We start from the raw sequence: 23671 nt of genomic DNA, 5'->3' as shown, positions 1-23671 counted from the left end.
AAAAAGTTATGTCTCCAGTGTCAAAATGTGTGTAATGCACTAGTAATTCATTTCCTTTATTGACCAGTGAGGTAGCCATGTATGGAGGTGCTGTAGAGTGAAAATCAAGTTTCAAATGGCAGTGATCCATCTGCCTGGATAGCTCAGTCGGTAGAGCATCAGACTTTTAATCTGAGGGTCCAGGGTTCAAGTCCCTGATCAGGCGTACCTTTGCTTCTTTTACAAAAAATTAAGCAGGAAATGTGAATTGCTCATTCTAATATGTGCTATTTCTGATGGCATCGCAACCTTGGGCAATATGACTCTAAGGTAGTGGAGTCCAGAGTTCTTGGATGTTTTGCCAACATTTCAAGCCTGACTGTGCTTCTAAATAGCATGAAATAGCAATCTTTGTACAAAGTTTTAATATTGGGGAGACAGATTGGTCGAAAAAAAAGCAGACAGGCGCTGCTGAGATTCGAACTCAGGATCTCCTGTTTACTAGACAGGCGCTTTAACCAACTAAGCCACAGCACCTTTTTTGCATCTGTTCTCCTTTCCTTCCTCATGTAATCATTTAGAAGTGAAATCCACTTTTTTAAGGCTGGGCTTCTATTGCAATATAACTTTTCAAAATGTTTGCCAATTGACTGAAACTCCATTGCACAAAACGAGCATGTAATTAATCGTCGATTTAGAGTGGACTGCATTGCCCAGTGTGTGCATTGAGGAGCACATGTTCGTCTTTACTGGGGAGCAAGTTTGCACTCATGAATGTGGCAAAACATTCAAATCCGTAAGTGGGTGAACATTAAAGTCCTAGATGCTGCAAATCTCTATATCTGGTTACGGAATGACTGAAAAAAGTTATGTCTCCAGTGTCAAAATGTGTGTAATGCACTAGTAATTAATTTCCTTTATTGACCAGTGAGGTAGCCATGTATGGAGGTGCTGTAGAGTGAAAATCAAGTTTCAAATGGGCAGTGATCCTTGTGCCTGGATAGCTCAGTCGGTAGAGCATCAGACTTTTAATCTGAGGGTCCAGGGTTCAAGTCCCTGTTCAGGCGTACCTTTGCTTCTTTTACAAAAAATTAAGCAGGAAATATGAATTGCTCATTCTAATATGTGCTATTTCTGATGGCATCGCAACCTTGGGCAATATGACTCTAAGGTAGTGGAGTCCAGAGTTCTTGGATGCTTTGCCAACATTTCAAGCCTGACTGTGCTTCTAAATAGCATGAAATAGCAATCTTTGTACAAAGTTTTAATATTGGGGAGACAGATTGGTCGAAAAAAAAGCAGACAGGCGCTGCTGAGATTCGAACTCAGGATCTCCTGTTTACTAGACAGGCGCTTTAACCAACTAAGCCACAGCACCTTTTTTGCATCTGGTCTTCTTTCCTTCCTCATGTAATCATTTAGAAGTGAAATCCACTTTTTTAAGGCTGGGCTTCTGTTGCAATATAACTTTTCAAAATGTTTTCCAATTGACTGAAACGCCATTGCACAAAACGAGCATGTCATTAATCGTCGATTTAGAGTGGACTGCATTGCCCAGTGTGTGCATTGAGGAGCACATGTTCGTCTTTACTGGGGAGCAAGTTTGCACTCATGAATGTGGCAAAACATTCAAATCCGTAAGTGGGTGAACATTAAAGTCCTAGATGCTGCAAATCTCTATATCTGGATACGGAATGACTGAAAAAAGTTATGTCTCCAGTGTCAAAATGTGTGTAATGCACTAGTAATTCATTTCCTTTATTGACCAGTGAGGTAGCCATGTATGGAGGTGCTGTAGAGTGAAAATCAAGTTTCAAATGGGCAGTGATCCCTGTGCCTGGATAGCTCAGTCGGTAGAGCATCACACTTTTAATCTGAGGGTCCAGGGTTCAAGTTCCTGTTCAGGCGTACCTTTGCTTCTTTTACAAAAAATTAAGCAGGAAATATGAATTGCTCATTCTAATATGTGCTATTTCTGATGGCATCGCAACCTTGGGCAATATGACTCTAAGGTAGTGGAGTCCAGAGTTCTTGGATGCTTTGCCAACATTTCAAGCCTCACTGTGCTTCTAAATAGCATGAAATAGCAATCTTTGTACAAAGTTTTAATATTGGGGAGACAGATTGGTCGAAAAAAAAGCAGACAGGCGCTGCTGAGATTCGAACTCAGGATCTCCTGTTTACTAGACAAGCGCTTTAACCAACTAAGCCACAGCACCTTTTTTGCATCTGGTCTCCTTTCCTTCCTCATGTAATCATTTAGAAGTGAAATCCACTTTTTTAAGGCTGGGCTTCTGTTGCAATATAACTTTTCAAAATGTTTTCCAATTGACTGAAACTCCATTGCACAAAACGAGCATGTCATTAATCGTCGATTTAGAGTGGACTGCATTGCCCAGTGTGTGCATTGAGGAGCACATGTTCGTCTTTACTGGGGAGCAAGTTTGCACTCATGAATGTGGCAAAACATTAAAATCCGTAAGTGGGTGAACATTAAAGTCCTAGATGCTGCAAATCTCTATATCTGGATACGGAATGACTGAAAAAAGTTATGTCTCCAGTGTCAAAATGTGTGTAATGCACTAGTAATTCATTTCCTTTATTGACCAGTGAGGTAGCCATGTATGGAGGTGCTGTAGAGTGAAAATCAAGTTTCAAATGGGCAGTGATCCCTGTGCCTGGATAGCTCAGTCGGTAGAGCATCAGACTTTTAATCTGAGGGTCCAGGGTTCAAGTCCCTGTTCAGGCGTATCTTTGCTTCTTTTACAAAAAATTTAGCAGGAAATATGAATTGCTCATTCTAATATGTGCTATTTCTGATGGCATCGCAACCTTGGGCAATATGACTCTAAGGTAGTGGAGTCCAGAATTCTTGGATGCTTTGCCAACATTTCAAGCCTGACTGTGCTTCTAAATAGCATGAAATAACAATCTTTGTACAAAGTTTTAATATTGGGGAGACAGATTGGTCGAAAAAAAAGCAGACAGGCGCTGCCGAGATTCGAACTCAGGATCTCCTGTTTACTAGACAGGCGCTTTAACCAACTAAGCCACAGCACCTCTTTTGCATCTGATCTCCTTTCCTTCCTCATGTAATCATTTAGAAGTGAAATCCACTTTTTTTAAGGCTGGGCTTCTGTTGCAATATAACTTTACAAAATGTTTTCCAATTGACTGAAACTCCATTGCACAAAACGAGCATGTCATTAATCGTCGATTTAGAGTGGACTGCATTGCCCAGTGTGTGTATTGAGGAGCACATGTTCGTCTTTACTGGGGAGCAAGTTTGCACTCATGAATGTGGCAAAACATTCAAATCCGTAAGTGGGTGAACATTAAAGTCCTAGATGCTGCAAATCTCTATATCTGGATACGGAATGACTGAAAAAAGTTATGTCTCCAGTGTCAAAATGTGTGTAATGCACTAGTAATTCATTTCCTTTATTGACCAGTGAGGTAGCCATGTATGGAGGTGCTGTAGAGTGAAAATCAAGTTTCAAATGGCAGTGATCCATCTGCTTGGATAGCTCAGTCGGTAGAGCGTCAGACTTTTAATCTGAGGGTCCAGGGTTCAAGTCCCTGTTCAGGCGTACCTTTGCTTCTTTTACAAAAAATTAAGCAGGAAATATGAATTGCTCATTCTAATATGTGCTGTTTCTGATGGCATCGCAACCTTGGGCAATATGACTCTAAGGTAGTGGAGTCCAGAGTTCTTGGATGCTTTGCCAACATATCAAGCCTGACTGTGCTTCTATATAGCATGAAATAGCAATCTTTGTACAAAGTTTTAATATTGGGGAGACAGATTGGTCGAAAAAAAGCAGACAGGCACTGCTGAGATTCGAACTCAGGATCTCCTGTTTACTAGACAGGCGCTTTAACCAACTAAGCCACAGCACCTTTTTTGCATCTGGTCTCCTTTCCTTCCTCATGTAATCATTTAGAAGTGAAATCCACTTTTTTAAGGCTGGGCTTCTGTTGCAATATAACTTTTCAAAATGTTTTCCAATTGACTGAAACTCCATTGCACAAAACGAGCATGTCATTAATCGTCGATTTAGAGTGGACTGCATTGCCCAGTGTGTGCATTGAGGAGCACATGTTCGTCTTTACTGGGGAGCAAGTTTGCACTCATGAATGTGGCAAAACATTCAAATCCGTAAGTGGGTGAACATTAAAGTCCTAGATGCTGCAAATCTCTATATCTGGATACGGAATGACTGAAAAAAGTTATGTCTCCAGTGTCAAAATGTGTGTAATGCACTAGTAATTCATTTCCTTTATTGACCAGTGAGGTAGCCATGTATGGAGGTGCTGTAGAGTGAAAATCAAGTTTCAAATGGGCAGTGATCCTTGTGCCTGGATAGCTCAGTTGGTAGAGCATCAGACTTTTAATCTGAGGGTCCAGGGTTCAAGTCCCTGTTCAGGCGTACCTTTGCTTCTTTTACAAAAAATTAAGCAGGACATATGAATTGCTCATTCTAATATGTGCTATTTCTGATGGCATCGCAACCTTGGGCAATATGACTCTAAGGTAGTGGAGTCCAGAGTTCTTGGATGCTTTGCCAACATTTCAAGCCTGACTGTGCTTCTAAATAGCATGAAATAGCAATCTTTGTACAAAGTTTTAATATTGGGGAGACAGATTGGTCGAAAAAAAAGCAGACAGGCGCTGCTGAGATTCGAACTCAGGATCTCCTGTTTACTAGACAGGCGCTTTAACCAACTAAGCCACAGCACCTTTTTTGCATCTGGTCTCCTTTCCTTCCTCATGTAATCATTTAGAAGTGAAATCCACTTTTTTAAGGCTGGGCTTCTATTGCAATATAACTTTTCAAAATGTTTTCCATTTGACTGAAACTCCATTGCACAAAACGAGCATGTCATTAATCGTCGATTTAGAGTGGACTGCATTGCCCAGTGTGTGCATTGAGGAGCACATGTTCGTCTTTACTGGGGAGCAAGTTTGCACTCATGAATGTGGCAAAACATTAAAATCCGTAAGTGGGTGAACATTAAAGTCCTAGATGAAACAAATCTCTATATCTGGATACGGAATGACTGAAAAAAGTTATGTCTCCAGTGTCAAAATGTGTGTAATGCACTAGTAATTCATTTCCTTTATTGACCAGTGAGGTAGCCATGTATGGAGGTGCTGTAGAGTGAAAATCAAGTTTCAAATGGCAGTGATCCATGTGCCTGGATAGCTCAGTCGGTAGAGCATCAGACTTTTAATCTGAGGGTCCTGGGTTCAAGTCCCTGTTCAGGTGTATCTTTGCTTCTTTTACAAAAAATTTAGCAGGAAATATGAATTGCTCATTCTAATATGTGCTATTTCTGATGGCATCGCAACCTTGGGCAATATGACTCTAAGGTAGTGGAGTCCAGAATTCTTGGATGCTTTGCCAACATTTCAAGCCTGACTGTGCTTCTAAATAGCATGAAATAACAATCTTTGTACAAAGTTTTAATATTGGGGAGACAGATTGGTCGAAAAAAAAGCAGACAGGCGCTGCTGAGATTTGAACTCAGGATCTCTTGTTTACTAGACAGGCGCTTTAACCAACTAAGCCACAGCACCTTTTTTGCATCTGGTCTCCTTTCCTTCCTCATGTAATCATTTAGAAGTGAAATCCACTTTTTTAAGGCTGGGCTTCTATTGCAATATAACTTTTCAAAATGTTTGCCAATTGACTGAAACTCCATTGCACAAAACGAGCATGTAATTAATCGTCGATTTAGAGTGGACTGCATTGCCCAGTGTGTGCATTGAGGAGCACATGTTCGTCTTTACTGGGGAGCAAGTTTGCACTCATGAATGTGGCAAAACATTCAAATCCGTAAGTGGGTGAACATTAAAGTCCTAGATGCTGCAAATCTCTATATCTGGATACGGAATGACTGAAAAAAGTTATGTCTCCAGTGTCAAAATGTGTGTAATGCACTAGTAATTAATTTCCTTTATTGACCAGTGAGGTAGCCATGTATGGAGGTGCTGTAGAGTGAAAATCAAGTTTCAAATGGGCAGTGATCCTTGTGCCTGGATAGCTCAGTCGGTAGAGCATCAGACTTTTAATCTGAGGGTCCAGGGTTCAAGTCCCTGTTCAGGCGTACCTTTGCTTCTTTTACAAAAAATTAAGCAGGAAATATGAATTGCTCATTCTAATATGTGCTATTTCTGATGGCATCGCAACCTTGGGCAATATGACTCTAAGGTAGTGGAGTCCAGAGTTCTTGGATGCTTTGCCAACATTTCAAGCCTGACTGTGCTTCTAAATAGCATGAAATAGCAATCTTTGTACAAAGTTTTAATATTGGGGAGACAGATTGGTCGAAAAAAAAGCAGACAGGCGCTGCTGAGATTCGAACTCAGGATCTCCTGTTTACTAGACAGGCACTTTAACCAACTAAGCCACAGCACCTTTTTTGCATCTGGTCTCCTTTCCTTCCTCATGTAAATATTTAGAAGTGAAATCCACTTTTTTAAGGCTGGGCTTCTGTTGCAATATAACTTTTCAAAATGTTTTCCAATTGACTGAAACTCCATTGCACAAAACGAGCATGTCATTAATCGTCGATTTAGAGTGGACTGCATTGCCCAGTGTGTGCATTGAGGAGCACATGTTCGTCTTTACTGGGGAGCAAGTTTGCACTCATGAATGTGGCAAAACATTCAAATCCGTAAGTGGGTGAACATTAAAGTCCTAGATGCTGCAAATCTCTATATCTGGATACGGAATGACTGAAAAAAGTTATGTCTCCAGTGTCAAAATGTGTGTAATGCACTAGTAATTCATTTCCTTTATTGACCAGTGAGGTAGCCATGTATGGTGGTGCTGTAGAGTGAAAATCAAGTTTCAAATGGGCAGTGATCCTTGTGCCTGGATAGCTCAGTCGGTAGAGCATCAGACTTTTAATCTGAGGGTCCAGGGTTCAAGTTCCTGTTCAGGCGTACCTTTGCTTCTTTTACAAAAAATTAAGCAGGAAATATGAATTGCTCATTCTAATATGTGCTATTTCTGATGGCATCGCAACCTTGGGCAATATGACTCTAAGGTAGTGGAGTCCAGAATTCTTGGATGCTTTGCCAACATTTCAAGCCTGACTGTGCTTCTAAATAGCATGAAATAACAATCTTTGTACAAAGTTTTAATATTGGGGAGACAGATTGGTCGAAAAAAAAGCAGACAGGCGCTGCTGAGATTCGAACTCAGGATCTCCTGTTTACTAGACAGGCGCTTTAACCAACTAAGCCACAGCACCACTTTTGCATCTGATCTCCTGTCCTTCCTCATGTAATCATTTAGAAGTGAAATCCACTTTTTTTAAGGCTGGGCTTCTGTTGCAATATAACTTTACAAAATGTTTTCCAATTGACTGAAACTCCATTGCACAAAACGAGCATGTCATTAATCGTTGATTTAGAGTGGACTGCATTGCCCAGTGTGTGTATTGAGGAGCACATGTTCGCCTTTACTGGGGAGAAATTTTGCACTCATGAATGTGGCAAAACATTCAAATCCGTAAGTGGGTGAACATTAAAGTCCTAGATGCTGCAAATCTCTATATCTGGATACGGAATGACTGAAAAAAGTTATGTCTCCAGTGTCAAAATGTGTGTAATGCACTAGTAATTCATTTCCTTTATTGACCAGTGAGGTAGCCATGTATGGAGGTGCTGTAGAGTGAAAATCAAGTTTCAAATGGGCAGTGATCCTTGTGCCTGGATAGCTCAGTCGGTAGAGCATCAGACTTTTAATCTGAGGGTCCAGGGTTCAAGTCCCTGTTCAGGCGTACCTTTGCTTCTTTTACAAAAAATTAAGCAGGAAATATGAATTGCTCATTCTAATATGTGCTATTTCTGATGGCATCGCAACCTTGGGCAATATGACTCTAAGGTAGTGGAGTCCAGAGTTTTTGGATGCTTTGCCAACATTTCAAGCCTGACTGTGCTTCTAAATAGCATGAAATAGCAATCTTTGTACAAAGTTTTAATATTGGGGAGACAGATTGGTCGAAAAAAAAGCAGACAGGCGCTGCTGAGATTCGAACTCAGGATCTCCTGTTTACTAGACAGGCGCTTTAACCAACTAAGCCACAGCACCTTTTTTGCATCTGGTCTCCTTTCCTTCCTCATGTAATCATTTAGAAGTGAAATCCACTTTTTTAAGGCTGGGCTTCTATTGCAATATAACTTTTCAAAATGTTTTCCAATTGACTGAAACTCCATTGCACAAAACGAGCATGTCATTAATCGTCGATTTAGAGTGGACTGCATTGCCCAGTGTGTGCATTGAGGAGCACATGTTCGTCTTTACTGGGGAGCAAGTTTGCACTCATGAATGTGGCAAAACATTCAAATCCGTAAGTGGGTGAACATTAAAGTCCTAGATGCTGCAAATCTCTATATCTGGATACGGAATGACTGAAAAAAGTTATGTCTCCAGTGTCAAAATGTGTGTAATGCACTAGTAATTCATTTCCTTTATTGACCAGTGAGGTAGCCATGTATGGAGGTGCTGTAGAGTGAAAATCAAGTTTCAAATGGCCAGTGATCATTGTGCCTGGATAGCTCAGTTGGTAGAGCATCAGACTTTTAATCTGAGGGTCCAGGGTTCAAGTCCCTGTTCAGGCGTACCTTTGCTTCTTTTACAAAAAATTAAGCAGGAAATATGAATTGCTCATTCTAATATGTGCTATTTCTGATGGCATCGCAACCTTGGGCAATATGACTCTAAGGTAGTGGAGTCCAGAGTTCTTGGATGCTTTGCCAACATTTCAAGCTTGACTGTGCTTCTAAATAGCATGAAATAGCAATCTTTGTACAAAGTTTTAATATTGGGGAGACAGATTGGTCGAAAAAAAAGCAGACAGGCGCTGCTGAGATTCGAACTCAGGATCTCCTGTTTACTAGACAGGCGCTTTAACCAACTAAGCCACAGCACCTTTTTTGCATCTGGTCTCCTTTCCTTCCTCATGTAATCATTTAGAAGTGAAATCCACTTTTTTAAGGCTGGGCTTCTGTTGCAATATAACTTTTCAAAATGTTTTCCAATTGACTGAAACTCCATTGCACAAAACGAGCATGTCATTAATCGTCGATTTAGAGTGGACTGCATTGCCCAGTGTGTGCATTGAGGAGCACATGTTCGTCTTTACTGGGGAGCAAGTTTGCACTCATGAATGTGGCAAAACATTCAAATCCGTAAGTGGGTGAACATTAAAGTCCTAGATGCTGCAAATCTCTATATCTGGATACGGAATGACTGAAAAAAGTTATGTCTCCAGTGTCAAAATGTGTGTAATGCACTAGTAATTCATTTCCTTTATTGACCAGTGAGGTAGCCATGTATGGAGGTGCTGTAGAGTGAAAATCAAGTTTCAAATGGCAGTGATCCATCTGCCTGGATAGCTCAGTCGGTAGAGCATCAGACTTTTAATCTGAGGGTCCAGGGTTCAAGTCCCTGTTCAGGCGTATCTTTGCTTCTTTTACAAAAAATTAAGCAGGAAATATGAATTGCCCATTCTAATATGTGCTATTTCTGATGGCATCGCAACCTTGGGCAATATGACTCTAAGGTAGTGGAGTCCAGAGTTCTTGGATGCTTTGCCAACATATCAAGCCTGACTGTGCTTCTAAATAGCATGAAATAGCAATCTTTGTACAAAATTTTAATATTGGGGAGACAGATTGGTCGAAAAAAAGCAGACAGGCGCTGCTGAGATTCGAACTCAGGATCTCCTGTTTACTAGACAGGCGCTTTAACCAACTAAGCCACAGCACCTTTTTTGCATCTGGTCTCCTTTCCTTCCTCATGTAATCATTTAGAAGTGAAATCCACTTTTTTAAGGCTGGGCTTCTGTTGCAATATAACTTTTCAAAATGTTTTCCAATTGACTGAAACTCCATTGCACAAAACGAGCATGTCATTAATCATCGATTTAGAGTGGACTGCATTGCCCAGTGTGTGCATTGAGGAGCACATGTTCGTCTTTACTGGGGAGCAAGTTTGCACTCATGAATGTGGCAAAACATTCAAATCCGTAAGTGGGTGAACATTAAAGTCCTAGATGCTGCAAATCTCTATATCTGGATACGGAATGACTGAAAAAAGTTATGTCTCCAGTGTCAAAATGTGTGTAATGCACTAGTAATTCATTTCCTTTATTGACCAGTGAGGTAGCCATGTATGGAGGTGCTGTAGAGTGAAAATCAAGTTTCAAATGGGCAGTGATCCCTGTGCCTGGATAGCTCAGTCGGTAGAGCATCAGACTTTTAATCTGAGGGTCCAGGGTTCAAGTCCCTGTTCAGGCGTACCTTTGCTTCTTTTACAAAAAATTAAGCAGGAAATATGAATTGCTCATTCTAATATGTGCTATTTCTGATGGCATCGCAACCTTGGGCAATATGACTCTAAGGTAGTGGAGTCCAGAGTTCTTGGATGCTTTGCCAACATTTCAAGCCTCACTGTGCTTCTAAATAGCATGAAATAGCAATCTTTGTACAAAGTTTTAATATTGGGGAGACAGATTGGTCGAAAAAAAAGCAGACAGGCGCTGCTGAGATTCGAACTCAGAATCTCCTGTTTACTAGACAGGCGCTTTAACCAACTAAGCCACAGCACCTTTTTTGCATCTGGTCTCCTTTCCTTCCTCATGTAATCATTTAGAAGTGAAATCCACTTTTTTAAGGCTGGGCTTCTGTTGCAATATAACTTTTCAAAATGTTTTCCAATTGACTGAAACTCCATTGCACAAAACGAGCATGTCATTAATCGTCGATTTAGAGTGGACTGCATTGTCCAGTGTGTGCATTGAGGAGCACATGTTCATCTTTACTGGGGAGCAAGTTTGCACTCATGAATGTGGCAAAACATTCAAATCCGTAAGTGGGTGAACATTAAAGTCCTAGATGCTGCAAATCTCTATATCTGGATACGGAATGACTGAAAAAAGTTATGGCTCCAGTGTCAAAATGTGTGTAATGCACTAGTAATTCATTTCCTTTATTGACCAGTGAGGTAGCCATGTATGGAGGTGCTGTAGAGTGAAAATCAAGTTTCAAATGGCAGTGATCCATCTGCCTGGATAGCTCAGTCGGTAGAGCATCAGACTTTTAATCTGAGGGTCCAGGGTTCAAGTCCCTGTTCAGGCGTACCTTTGCTTCTTTTACAAAAAATTAAGCAGGAAATATGAATTGCCCATTCTAATATGTGCTATTTCTGATGGCATCGCAACCTTGGGCAATATGACTCTAAGGTAGTGGAGTCCAGAGTTCTTGGATGCTTTGCCAACATATCAAGCCTGACTGTGCTTCTAAATAGCATGAAATAGCAATCTTTGTACAAAGTTTTAATATTGGGGAGACAGATTGGTCGAAAAAAAGCAGACAGGCGCTGCTGAGATTCGAACTCAGGATCTCCTGTTTACTAGACAGGCGCTTTAACCAACTAAGCCACAGCACCTATTTTGCATATGGTCTCCTTTCCTTCCTCATGTAATCATTTAGAAGTGAAATCCACTTTTTTAAGGCTGGGCTTCTGTTGCAATATAACTTTTCAAAATGTTTTCCAATTGACTGAAACTCCATTGCACAAAACGAGCATGTCATTAATCGTCGATTTAGAGTGGACTGCATTGCCCAGTGTGTGCATTGAGGAGCACATGTTCGTCTTTACTGGGGAGCAAGTTTGCACTCATGAATGTGGCAAAACATTAAAATCCGTAAGTGGGTGAACATTAAAGTCCTAGATGCTGCAAATCTCTATATCTGGATACGGAATGACTGAAAAAAGTTATGTCTCCAGTGTCAAAATGTGTGTAATGCACTAGTAATTCATTTCCTTTATTGACCAGTGAGGTAGCCATGTATGGAGGTGCTGTAGAGTGAAAATCAAGTTTCAAATGGGCAGTGATCCCTGTGCCTGGATAGCTCAGTCGGTAGAGCATCAGACTTTTAATCTGAGGGTCCAGGGTTCAAGTCCCTGTTCAGGCGTATCTTTGCTTCTTTTACAAAAAATTTAGCAGGAAATATGAATTGCTCATTCTAATATGTGCTATTTCTGATGGCATCGCAACCTTGGGCAATATGACTCTAAGGTAGTGGAGTCCAGAATTCTTGGATGCTTTGCCAACATTTCAAGCCTGACTGTGCTTCTAAATAGCATGAAATAACAATCTTTGTACAAAGTTTTAATATTGGGGAGACAGATTGGTCGAAAAAAAAGCAGACAGGCGCTGCTGAGATTCGAACTCAGGATCTCCTGTTTACTAGACAGGCGCTTTAACCAACTAAGCCACAGCACCTCTTTTGCATCTGATCTCCTTTCCTTCCTCATGTAATCATTTAGAAGTGAAATCCACTATTTTTAAGGCTGGGCTTCTGTTGCAATATAACTTTACAAAATGTTTTCCAATTGACTGAAACTCCATTGCACAAAACGAGCATGTCATTAATCGTTGATTTAGAGTGGACTGCATTGCCCAGTGTGTGTATTGAGGAGCACATGTTCGCCTTTACTGGGGAGCAATTTTGCACTCATGAATGTGGCAAAACATTCAAATCCGTAAGTGGGTGAACATTAAAGTCCTAGATGCTGCAAATCTCTATATCTGGATAAGGAATGACTGAAAAAAGTTATGTCTCCAGTGTCAAAATGTGTGTAATGCACTAGTAATTCATTTCCTTTATTGACCAGTGAGGTAGCCATGTATGGAGGCGCTGTAGAGTGAAAATCAAGTTTCAAATGGCAGTGATCCATGTGCCTGGATAGCTCAGTCGGTAGAGCATCAGACTTTTAATCTGAGGGTCCAGGGTTCAAGTCCCTGTTCAGGCGTACCTTTGCTTCTTTTACAAAAAATTAAGCAGGAAATATGAATTGCTCATTCTAATATGTGCTGTTTCTGATGGCATCGCAACCTTGGGCAATATGACTCTAAGGTAGTGGAGTCCAGAGTTCTTGGATGCTTTGCCAACATTTCAAGCCTGACTGTGCTTCTAAATAGCATGAAATAGCAATCTTTGTACAAAGTTTTAATATTGGGGAGACAGATTGGTCGAAAAAAAAGCAGACAGGCGCTGCTGAGATTCGAACTCAGGATCTCCTGTTTACTAGACAGGCGCTTTAACCAACTAAGCCACAGCCCCTTTTTTGCATCTGGTCTCCTTTCCTTCCTCATGTAATCAATCAGAAGTGAAATCCACTTTTTTAAGGCTGGGCTTCTGTTGCAATATAACTTTTCAAAATGTTTTCCAATTGACTGAAACTCCATTGCACAAAACGAGCATGTCATTAATCGTCGATTTAGAGTGGACTGCATTGCCCAGTGTGTGCATTGAGGAGCACATGTTCGTCTTTACTGGGGAGCAAGTTTGCACTCATGAATGTGGCAAAACATTCAAATCCGTAAGTGGGTGAAAATTAAAGTCCTAGATGCTGCAAATCTCTATATCTGGATACGGAATGACTGAAAAAAGTTATGTCTCCAGTGTCAAAATGTGTGTAATGCACTAGTAATTCATTTCCTTTATTGACCAGTGAGGTAGCCATGTATGGAGGTGCTGTAGAGTGAAAATCAAGTTTCAAATGGCAGTGATCCATCTGCCTGGATAGCTCAGTCGGTAGAGCATCAGACTTTTAATCTGAGGGTCCAGGGTTCAAGTCCCTGTTCAGGCGTACCTTTGCTTCTTTTACAAAAAAATAAGCAGGAAATATGAATTGCTCATTCTAATATGTGCTATTTCTGATGGCATCGCAACCTTGGGCAATATGACTCTAAGGTAGTGGAGTCCAGAGTTCTTGGATGCTTTGCCAACATTTCAAGCCTGACTGTGCTTCTAAATAGCATGAAACAGCAATCTTTGTACAAAGCTTTAATATTGGGGAGACAGATTGGTCGAAAAAAAAGCAGACAGGCGCTGCTGAGATTCGAACTCAGGATCTCCTGTTTACTAGACAGGCGCTTTAACCAACTAAGCCACAGCACCTTTTTTGCATCGGGTCTCCTTTCCTTCCTCATGTAATCAATCAGAAGTGAAATCCACTTTTTTAAGGCTGGGCTTCTGTTGCAATATAACTTTTCAAAATGTTTTCCAATTGACTGAAACTCCATTGCACAAAACGAGCATGTCATTAATCGTCGATTTAGAGTGGACTGCATTGCCCAGTGTGTGCATTGAGGAGCACATGTTCGTCTTTACTGGGGAGCAAGTTTGCACTCATGAATGTGGCAAAACATTCAAATCCGTAAGTGGGTGAACATTAAAGTCCTAGATGCTGCAAATCTCTATATCTGGATACGGAATGACTGAAAAAAGTTATGTCTCCAGTGTCAAAATGTGTGTAATGCACTAGTAATTCATTTCCTTTATTGACCAGTGAGGTAGCCATGTGTGGAGGTGCTGTAGAGTGAAAATCAAGTTTCAAAGGGGCAGAGATCCCTGTGCCTGGATAGCTCAGTCGTAGAGCATCAGACTTTTAATCTGAGGGTCCAGGGTTCAAGTCCCTGTTCAGGCGTATCTTTGCTTCTTTTACAAAAAATTTAGCAGGAAATATGAATTGCTCATTCTAATATGTGCTATTTCTGATGGCATCGCAACCTTGGGCAATATGACTCTAAGGTAGTGGAGTCCAGAATTCTTGGATGCTTTGCCAACATTTCAAGCCTGACTGTGCTTCTAAATAGCATGAAATAGCAATCTTTGTACAAAGTTTTAATATTGGGGAGACAGATTGGTCGAAAAAAAAGCAGACAGGCGCTGCTGAGATTCGAACTCAGGATCTCCTGTTTACTAGACAGGCGCTTTAACCAACTAAGCCACTGCACCTTTTTTGTATCTGGTCTCCTTTCCTTCCTCATGTAATCAATCAGAAGTGAAATCCACTTTTTTAAGGCTGGGCTTCTGTTGCAATATAACTTTTCAAAATGTTTTCCAATTGACTGAAACTCCATTGCACAAAACGAGCATGTCATTAATCGTCGATTTAGAGTGGACTGCATTGCCCAGTGTGTGCATTGAGGAGCACATGTTCGTCTTTACTGGGGAGCAAGTTTGCACTCATGAATGTGGCAAAACATTCAAATCCGTAAGTGGGTGAACATTAAAGTCCTAGATGCTGCAAATCTCTATATCTGGATACGGAATGACTGAAAAAAGTTATGTCTCCAGTGTCAAAATGTGTGTAATGCACTAGTAATTCATTTCCTTTATTGACCAGTGAGGTAGCCATGTATGGAGGTGCTGTAGAGTGAAAATCAAGTTTCAAATGGGCAGTGATCCTTGTGCCTGGATAGCTCAGTCGGTAGAGCATCAGACTTTTAATCTGAGGGTCCAGGGTTCAAGTCCCTGTTCAGGCGTACCTTTGCTTCTTTTACAAAAAATTAAGCAGGAAATATGAATTGCTCATTCTAATATGTGCTATTTCTGATGGCATCGCAACCTTGGGCAATATGACTCTAAGGTAGTGGAGTCCAGAGTTCTTGGATGCTTTGCCAACATTTCAAGCCTGACTGTGCTTCTAAATAGCATGAAATAGCAATCTTTGTACAAAGTTTTAATATTGGGGAGACAGATTGGTCGAAAAAAAAGCAGACAGGCGCTGCTGAGATTCGAACTCAGGATCTCCTGTTTACTAGACAGGCACTTTAACCAACTAAGCCACAGCACCTTTTTTGCATCTGGTCTCCTTTCCTTCCTCATGTAAATATTTAGAAGTGAAATCCACTTTTTTAAGGCTGGGCTTCTGTTGCAATATAACTTTTCAAAATGTTTTCCAATTGACTGAAACTCCATTGCACAAAACGAGCATGTCATTAATCGTCGATTTAGAGTGGACTGCATTGCCCAGTGTGTGCATTGAGGAGCACATGTTCGTCTTTACTGGGGAGCAAGTTTGCACTCATGAATGTGGCAAAACATTCAAATCCGTAAGTGGGTGAACATTAAAGTCCTAGATGCTGCAAATCTCTATATCTGGATACGGAATGACTGAAAAAAGTTATGTCTCCAGTGTCAAAATGTGTGTAATGCACTAGTAATTCATTTCCTTTATTGACCAGTGAGGTAGCCATGTATGGTGGTGCTGTAGAGTGAAAATCAAGTTTCAAATGGGCAGTGATCCTTGTGCCTGGATAGCTCAGTCGGTAGAGCATCAGACTTTTAATCTGAGGGTCCAGGGTTCAAGTTCCTGTTCAGGCGTACCTTTGCTTCTTTTACAAAAAATTAAGCAGGAAATATGAATTGCTCATTCTAATATGTGCTATTTCTGATGGCATCGCAACCTTGGGCAATATGACTCTAAGGTAGTGGAGTCCAGAATTCTTGGATGCTTTGCCAACATTTCAAGCCTGACTGTGCTTCTAAATAGCATGAAATAACAATCTTTGTACAAAGTTTTAATATTGGGGAGACAGATTGGTCGAAAAAAAAGCAGACAGGCGCTGCTGAGATTCGAACTCAGGATCTCCTGTTTACTAGACAGGCGCTTTAACCAACTAAGCCACAGCACCACTTTTGCATCTGATCTCCTGTCCTTCCTCATGTAATCATTTAGAAGTGAAATCCACTTTTTTTAAGGCTGGGCTTCTGTTGCAATATAACTTTACAAAATGTTTTCCAATTGACTGAAACTCCATTGCACAAAACGAGCATGTCATTAATCGTTGATTTAGAGTGGACTGCATTGCCCAGTGTGTGTATTGAGGAGCACATGTTCGCCTTTACTGGGGAGAAATTTTGCACTCATGAATGTGGCAAAACATTCAAATCCGTAAGTGGGTGAACATTAAAGTCCTAGATGCTGCAAATCTCTATATCTGGATACGGAATGACTGAAAAAAGTTATGTCTCCAGTGTCAAAATGTGTGTAATGCACTAGTAATTCATTTCCTTTATTGACCAGTGAGGTAGCCATGTATGGAGGTGCTGTAGAGTGAAAATCAAGTTTCAAATGGGCAGTGATCCTTGTGCCTGGATAGCTCAGTCGGTAGAGCATCAGACTTTTAATCTGAGGGTCCAGGGTTCAAGTCCCTGTTCAGGCGTACCTTTGCTTCTTTTACAAAAAATTAAGCAGGAAATATGAATTGCTCATTCTAATATGTGCTATTTCTGATGGCATCGCAACCTTGGGCAATATGACTCTAAGGTAGTGGAGTCCAGAGTTTTTGGATGCTTTGCCAACATTTCAAGCCTGACTGTGCTTCTAAATAGCATGAAATAGCAATCTTTGTACAAAGTTTTAATATTGGGGAGACAGATTGGTCGAAAAAAAAGCAGACAGGCGCTGCTGAGATTCGAACTCAGGATCTCCTGTTTACTAGACAGGCGCTTTAACCAACTAAGCCACAGCACCTTTTTTGCATCTGGTCTCCTTTCCTTCCTCATGTAATCATTTAGAAGTGAAATCCACTTTTTTAAGGCTGGGCTTCTATTGCAATATAACTTTTCAAAATGTTTTCCAATTGACTGAAACTCCATTGCACAAAACGAGCATGTCATTAATCGTCGATTTAGAGTGGACTGCATTGCCCAGTGTGTGCATTGAGGAGCACATGTTCGTCTTTACTGGGGAGCAAGTTTGCACTCATGAATGTGGCAAAACATTCAAATCCGTAAGTGGGTGAACATTAAAGTCCTAGATGCTGCAAATCTCTATATCTGGATACGGAATGACTGAAAAAAGTTATGTCTCCAGTGTCAAAATGTGTGTAATGCACTAGTAATTCATTTCCTTTATTGACCAGTGAGGTAGCCATGTATGGAGGTGCTGTAGAGTGAAAATCAAGTTTCAAATGGCCAGTGATCATTGTGCCTGGATAGCTCAGTTGGTAGAGCATCAGACTTTTAATCTGAGGGTCCAGGGTTCAAGTCCCTGTTCAGGCGTACCTTTGCTTCTTTTACAAAAAATTAAGCAGGAAATATGAATTGCTCATTCTAATATGTGCTATTTCTGATGGCATCGCAACCTTGGGCAATATGACTCTAAGGTAGTGGAGTCCAGAGTTCTTGGATGCTTTGCCAACATTTCAAGCTTGACTGTGCTTCTAAATAGCATGAAATAGCAATCTTTGTACAAAGTTTTAATATTGGGGAGACAGATTGGTCGAAAAAAAAGCAGACAGGCGCTGCTGAGATTCGAACTCAGGATCTCCTGTTTACTAGACAGGCGCTTTAACCAACTAAGCCACAGCACCTTTTTTGCATCTGGTCTCCTTTCCTTCCTCATGTAATCATTTAGAAGTGAAATCCACTTTTTTAAGGCTGGGCTTCTGTTGCAATATAACTTTTCAAAATGTTTTCCAATTGACTGAAACTCCATTGCACAAAACGAGCATGTCATTAATCGTCGATTTAGAGTGGACTGCATTGCCCAGTGTGTGCATTGAGGAGCACATGTTCGTCTTTACTGGGGAGCAAGTTTGCACTCATGAATGTGGCAAAACATTCAAATCCGTAAGTGGGTGAACATTAAAGTCCTAGATGCTGCAAATCTCTATATCTGGATACGGAATGACTGAAAAAAGTTATGTCTCCAGTGTCAAAATGTGTGTAATGCACTAGTAATTCATTTCCTTTATTGACCAGTGAGGTAGCCATGTATGGAGGTGCTGTAGAGTGAAAATCAAGTTTCAAATGGCAGTGATCCATCTGCCTGGATAGCTCAGTCGGTAGAGCATCAGACTTTTAATCTGAGGGTCCAGGGTTCAAGTCCCTGTTCAGGCGTATCTTTGCTTCTTTTACAAAAAATTAAGCAGGAAATATGAATTGCCCATTCTAATATGTGCTATTTCTGATGGCATCGCAACCTTGGGCAATATGACTCTAAGGTAGTCCAGTCCAGAGTTCTTGGATGCTTTGCCAACATATCAAGCCTGACTGTGCTTCTAAATAGCATGAAATAGCAATCTTTGTACAAAATTTTAATATTGGGGAGACAGATTGGTCGAAAAAAAGCAGACAGGCGCTGCTGAGATTCGAACTCAGGATCTCCTGTTTACTAGACAGGCGCTTTAACCAACTAAGCCACAGCACCTTTTTTGCATCTGGTCTCCTTTCCTTCCTCATGTAATCATTTAGAAGTGAAATCCACTTTTTTAAGGCTGGGCTTCTGTTGCAATATAACTTTTCAAAATGTTTTCCAATTGACTGAAACTCCATTGCACAAAACGAGCATGTCATTAATCATCGATTTAGAGTGGACTGCATTGCCCAGTGTGTGCATTGAGGAGCACATGTTCGTCTTTACTGGGGAGCAAGTTTGCACTCATGAATGTGGCAAAACATTCAAATCCGTAAGTGGGTGAACATTAAAGTCCTAGATGCTGCAAATCTCTATATCTGGATACGGAATGACTGAAAAAAGTTATGTCTCCAGTGTCAAAATGTGTGTAATGCACTAGTAATTCATTTCCTTTATTGACCAGTGAGGTAGCCATGTATGGAGGTGCTGTAGAGTGAAAATCAAGTTTCAAATGGGCAGTGATCCCTGTGCCTGGATAGCTCAGTCGGTAGAGCATCAGACTTTTAATCTGAGGGTCCAGGGTTCAAGTCCCTGTTCAGGCGTACCTTTGCTTCTTTTACAAAAAATTAAGCAGGAAATATGAATTGCTCATTCTAATATGTGCTATTTCTGATGGCATCGCAACCTTGGGCAATATGACTCTAAGGTAGTGGAGTCCAGAGTTCTTGGATGCTTTGCCAACATTTCAAGCCTCACTGTGCTTCTAAATAGCATGAAATAGCAATCTTTGTACAAAGTTTTAATATTGGGGAGACAGATTGGTCGAAAAAAAAGCAGACAGGCGCTGCTGAGATTCGAACTCAGAATCTCCTGTTTACTAGACAGGCGCTTTAACCAACTAAGCCACAGCACCTTTTTTGCATCTGGTCTCCTTTCCTTCCTCATGTAATCATTTAGAAGTGAAATCCACTTTTTTAAGGCTGGGCTTCTGTTGCAATATAACTTTTCAAAATGTTTTCCAATTGACTGAAACTCCATTGCACAAAACGAGCATGTCATTAATCGTCGATTTAGAGTGGACTGCATTGTCCAGTGTGTGCATTGAGGAGCACATGTTCATCTTTACTGGGGAGCAAGTTTGCACTCATGAATGTGGCAAAACATTCAAATCCGTAAGTGGGTGAACATTAAAGTCCTAGATGCTGCAAATCTCTATATCTGGATACGGAATGACTGAAAAAAGTTATGGCTCCAGTGTCAAAATGTGTGTAATGCACTAGTAATTCATTTCCTTTATTGACCAGTGAGGTAGCCATGTATGGAGGTGCTGTAGAGTGAAAATCAAGTTTCAAATGGCAGTGATCCATCTGCCTGGATAGCTCAGTCGGTAGAGCATCAGACTTTTAATCTGAGGGTCCAGGGTTCAAGTCCCTGTTCAGGCGTACCTTTGCTTCTTTTACAAAAAATTAAGCAGGAAATATGAATTGCCCATTCTAATATGTGCTATTTCTGATGGCATCGCAACCTTGGGCAATATGACTCTAAGGTAGTGGAGTCCAGAGTTCTTGGATGCTTTGCCAACATATCAAGCCTGACTGTGCTTCTAAATAGCATGAAATAGCAATCTTTGTACAAAGTTTTAATATTGGGGAGACAGATTGGTCGAAAAAAAGCAGACAGGCGCTGCTGAGATTCGAACTCAGGATCTCCTGTTTACTAGACAGGCGCTTTAACCAACTAAGCCACAGCACCTTTTTTGCATATGGTCTCCTTTCCTTCCTCATGTAATCATTTAGAAGTGAAATCCACTTTTTTAAGGCTGGGCTTCTGTTGCAATATAACTTTTCAAAATGTTTTCCAATTGACTGAAACTCCATTGCACAAAACGAGCATGTCATTAATCGTCGATTTAGAGTGGACTGCATTGCCCAGTGTGTGCATTGAGGAGCACATGTTCGTCTTTACTGGGGAGCAAGTTTGCACTCATGAATGTGGCAAAACATTAAAATCCGTAAGTGGGTGAACATTAAAGTCCTAGATGCTGCAAATCTCTATATCTGGATACGGAATGACTGAAAAAAGTTATGTCTCCAGTGTCAAAATGTGTGTAATGCACTAGTAATTCATTTCCTTTATTGACCAGTGAGGTAGCCATGTATGGAGGTGCTGTAGAGTGAAAATCAAGTTTCAAATGGGCAGTGATCCCTGTGCCTGGATAGCTCAGTCGGTAGAGCATCAGACTTTTAATCTGAGGGTCCAGGGTTCAAGTCCCTGTTCAGGCGTATCTTTGCTTCTTTTACAAAAAATTTAGCAGGAAATATGAATTGCTCATTCTAATATGTGCTATTTCTGATGGCATCGCAACCTTGGGCAATATGACTCTAAGGTAGTGGAGTCCAGAATTCTTGGATGCTTTGCCAACATTTCAAGCCTGACTGTGCTTCTAAATAGCATGAAATAACAATCTTTGTACAAAGTTTTAATATTGGGGAGACAGATTGGTCGAAAAAAAAGCAGACAGGCGCTGCTGAGATTCGAACTCAGGATCTCCTGTTTACTAGACAGGCGCTTTAACCAACTAAGCCACAGCACCTCTTTTGCATCTGATCTCCTTTCCTTCCTCATGTAATCATTTAGAAGTGAAATCCACTATTTTTAAGGCTGGGCTTCTGTTGCAATATAACTTTACAAAATGTTTTCCAATTGACTGAAACTCCATTGCACAAAACGAGCATGTCATTAATCGTTGATTTAGAGTGGACTGCATTGCCCAGTGTGTGTATTGAGGAGCACATGTTCGCCTTTACTGGGGAGCAATTTTGCACTCATGAATGTGGCAAAACATTCAAATCCGTAAGTGGGTGAACATTAAAGTCCTAGATGCTGCAAATCTCTATATCTGGATAAGGAATGACTGAAAAAAGTTATGTCTCCAGTGTCAAAATGTGTGTAATGCACTAGTAATTCATTTCCTTTATTGACCAGTGAGGTAGCCATGTATGGAGGCGCTGTAGAGTGAAAATCAAGTTTCAAATGGCAGTGATCCATGTGCCTGGATAGCTCAGTCGGTAGAGCATCAGACTTTTAATCTGAGGGTCCAGGGTTCAAGTCCCTGTTCAGGCGTACCTTTGCTTCTTTTACAAAAAATTAAGCAGGAAATATGAATTGCTCATTCTAATATGTGCTGTTTCTGATGGCATCGCAACCTTGGGCAATATGACTCTAAGGTAGTGGAGTCCAGAGTTCTTGGATGCTTTGCCAACATTTCAAGCCTGACTGTGCTTCTAAATAGCATGAAATAGCAATCTTTGTACAAAGTTTTAATATTGGGGAGACAGATTGGTCGAAAAAAAAGCAGACAGGCGCTGCTGAGATTCGAACTCAGGATCTCCTGTTTACTAGACAGGCGCTTTAACCAACTAAGCCACAGCCCCTTTTTTGCATCTGGTCTCCTTTCCTTCCTCATGTAATCAATCAGAAGTGAAATCCACTTTTTTAAGGCTGGGCTTCTGTTGCAATATAACTTTTCAAAATGTTTTCCAATTGACTGAAACTCCATTGCACAAAACGAGCATGTCATTAATCGTCGATTTAGAGTGGACTGCATTGCCCAGTGTGTGCATTGAGGAGCACATGTTCGTCTTTACTGGGGAGCAAGTTTGCACTCATGAATGTGGCAAAACATTCAAATCCGTAAGTGGGTGAAAATTAAAGTCCTAGATGCTGCAAATCTCTATATCTGGATACGGAATGACTGAAAAAAGTTATGTCTCCAGTGTCAAAATGTGTGTAATGCACTAGTAATTCATTTCCTTTATTGACCAGTGAGGTAGCCATGTATGGAGGTGCTGTAGAGTGAAAATCAAGTTTCAAATGGCAGTGATCCATCTGCCTGGATAGCTCAGTCGGTAGAGCATCAGACTTTTAATCTGAGGGTCCAGGGTTCAAGTCCCTGTTCAGGCGTACCTTTGCTTCTTTTACAAAAAATTAAGCAGGAAATATGAATTGCTCATTCTAATATGTGCTATTTCTGATGGCATCGCAACCTTGGGCAATATGACTCTAAGGTAGTGGAGTCCAGAGTTCTTGGATGCTTTGCCAACATATCCAAGCCTGACTGTGCTTCTAAATAGCATGAAATAGCAATCTTTGTACAAAGTTTTAATATTGGGGAGACAGATTGGTCGAAAAAAAGCAGACAGGCGCTGCTGAGATTCTAACTCAGGATCTCCTGTTTACTAGACAGGCGCTTTAACCAACTAAGCCACAGCACCTTTTCTGCATCTGGTCTCCTTTCCTTCCTCATGTAATCATTTAGAAGTGAAATCCACTTTTTTAAGGCTGGGCTTCTGTTGCAATATAACTTTTCAAAATGTTTTCCAATTGACTGAAACTCCATTGCACAAAACGAGCATGTCATTAATCGTCGATTTAGAGTGGACTGCATTGCCCAGTGTGTGAATTGAGGAGCACATGTTTGTCTTTACTGGGGAGCAAGTTTGCACTCATGAATGTGGCAAAACATTAAAATCCGTAAGTGGGTGAACATTAAAGTCCTAGATGCTGCAAATCTCTATATCTGGATACGGAATGACTGAAAAAAGTTATGTCTCCAGTGTCAAAATGTGTGTAATGCACTAGTAATTCATTTCCTTTATTGACCAGTGAGGTAGCCATGTATGGAGGTGCTGTAGATTGTAAATCAAGTTTCAAATGGGCAGTGATCCTTGTGC

The 23671-nt window shown here is 40.8% G+C and overlaps 19 non-coding genes across 19 annotated transcripts; 3 read left to right on the top strand and 16 right to left on the bottom strand.

Moving 5' to 3' along the window:
* Positions 1–442: 442 nt before the first annotated feature.
* TRNAT-AGU (transfer RNA threonine (anticodon AGU)) lies at positions 443–516 on the bottom strand. Its single transcript has one exon. It is a non-coding gene; the product is annotated as a tRNA-Thr (tRNA).
* A 767-nt stretch (positions 517–1283) lies between these two features.
* Positions 1284–1357, bottom strand: TRNAT-AGU (transfer RNA threonine (anticodon AGU)). The gene has a single exon. It is a non-coding gene; the product is annotated as a tRNA-Thr (tRNA).
* A 2979-nt stretch (positions 1358–4336) lies between these two features.
* TRNAK-UUU (transfer RNA lysine (anticodon UUU)) lies at positions 4337–4409 on the top strand. The gene has a single exon. It is a non-coding gene; the product is annotated as a tRNA-Lys (tRNA).
* Positions 4410–4646: 237 nt separating this feature from the next.
* TRNAT-AGU (transfer RNA threonine (anticodon AGU)) lies at positions 4647–4720 on the bottom strand. The gene has a single exon. It is a non-coding gene; the product is annotated as a tRNA-Thr (tRNA).
* A 2448-nt stretch (positions 4721–7168) lies between these two features.
* On the bottom strand, positions 7169–7242 carry TRNAT-AGU (transfer RNA threonine (anticodon AGU)). Its single transcript has one exon. It is a non-coding gene; the product is annotated as a tRNA-Thr (tRNA).
* Positions 7243–8010: 768 nt separating this feature from the next.
* On the bottom strand, positions 8011–8084 carry TRNAT-AGU (transfer RNA threonine (anticodon AGU)). Its single transcript has one exon. It is a non-coding gene; the product is annotated as a tRNA-Thr (tRNA).
* A 457-nt stretch (positions 8085–8541) lies between these two features.
* TRNAK-UUU (transfer RNA lysine (anticodon UUU)) lies at positions 8542–8614 on the top strand. The gene has a single exon. It is a non-coding gene; the product is annotated as a tRNA-Lys (tRNA).
* A 237-nt stretch (positions 8615–8851) lies between these two features.
* Positions 8852–8925, bottom strand: TRNAT-AGU (transfer RNA threonine (anticodon AGU)). Its single transcript has one exon. It is a non-coding gene; the product is annotated as a tRNA-Thr (tRNA).
* Positions 8926–9690: 765 nt separating this feature from the next.
* TRNAT-AGU (transfer RNA threonine (anticodon AGU)) lies at positions 9691–9764 on the bottom strand. The gene has a single exon. It is a non-coding gene; the product is annotated as a tRNA-Thr (tRNA).
* A 1606-nt stretch (positions 9765–11370) lies between these two features.
* On the bottom strand, positions 11371–11444 carry TRNAT-AGU (transfer RNA threonine (anticodon AGU)). The gene has a single exon. It is a non-coding gene; the product is annotated as a tRNA-Thr (tRNA).
* Positions 11445–12211: 767 nt separating this feature from the next.
* On the bottom strand, positions 12212–12285 carry TRNAT-AGU (transfer RNA threonine (anticodon AGU)). Its single transcript has one exon. It is a non-coding gene; the product is annotated as a tRNA-Thr (tRNA).
* A 1607-nt stretch (positions 12286–13892) lies between these two features.
* TRNAT-AGU (transfer RNA threonine (anticodon AGU)) lies at positions 13893–13966 on the bottom strand. The gene has a single exon. It is a non-coding gene; the product is annotated as a tRNA-Thr (tRNA).
* Positions 13967–16414: 2448 nt separating this feature from the next.
* TRNAT-AGU (transfer RNA threonine (anticodon AGU)) lies at positions 16415–16488 on the bottom strand. Its single transcript has one exon. It is a non-coding gene; the product is annotated as a tRNA-Thr (tRNA).
* Positions 16489–17256: 768 nt separating this feature from the next.
* On the bottom strand, positions 17257–17330 carry TRNAT-AGU (transfer RNA threonine (anticodon AGU)). The gene has a single exon. It is a non-coding gene; the product is annotated as a tRNA-Thr (tRNA).
* Positions 17331–17787: 457 nt separating this feature from the next.
* TRNAK-UUU (transfer RNA lysine (anticodon UUU)) lies at positions 17788–17860 on the top strand. The gene has a single exon. It is a non-coding gene; the product is annotated as a tRNA-Lys (tRNA).
* A 237-nt stretch (positions 17861–18097) lies between these two features.
* On the bottom strand, positions 18098–18171 carry TRNAT-AGU (transfer RNA threonine (anticodon AGU)). The gene has a single exon. It is a non-coding gene; the product is annotated as a tRNA-Thr (tRNA).
* A 765-nt stretch (positions 18172–18936) lies between these two features.
* TRNAT-AGU (transfer RNA threonine (anticodon AGU)) lies at positions 18937–19010 on the bottom strand. The gene has a single exon. It is a non-coding gene; the product is annotated as a tRNA-Thr (tRNA).
* A 1606-nt stretch (positions 19011–20616) lies between these two features.
* On the bottom strand, positions 20617–20690 carry TRNAT-AGU (transfer RNA threonine (anticodon AGU)). The gene has a single exon. It is a non-coding gene; the product is annotated as a tRNA-Thr (tRNA).
* A 767-nt stretch (positions 20691–21457) lies between these two features.
* On the bottom strand, positions 21458–21531 carry TRNAT-AGU (transfer RNA threonine (anticodon AGU)). Its single transcript has one exon. It is a non-coding gene; the product is annotated as a tRNA-Thr (tRNA).
* Positions 21532–23671: the final 2140 nt, after the last annotated feature.

Source organism: Ambystoma mexicanum, unplaced genomic scaffold (assembly GCF_040938575.1).
Source record: "Ambystoma mexicanum isolate Mex_15411 unplaced genomic scaffold, UKY_AmexF1_1 Mex_scaf1, whole genome shotgun sequence".
NCBI lineage: Eukaryota > Metazoa > Chordata > Amphibia > Caudata > Ambystomatidae > Ambystoma > Ambystoma mexicanum.
This window is presented reverse-complemented; position numbering and strand designations above follow the sequence as displayed.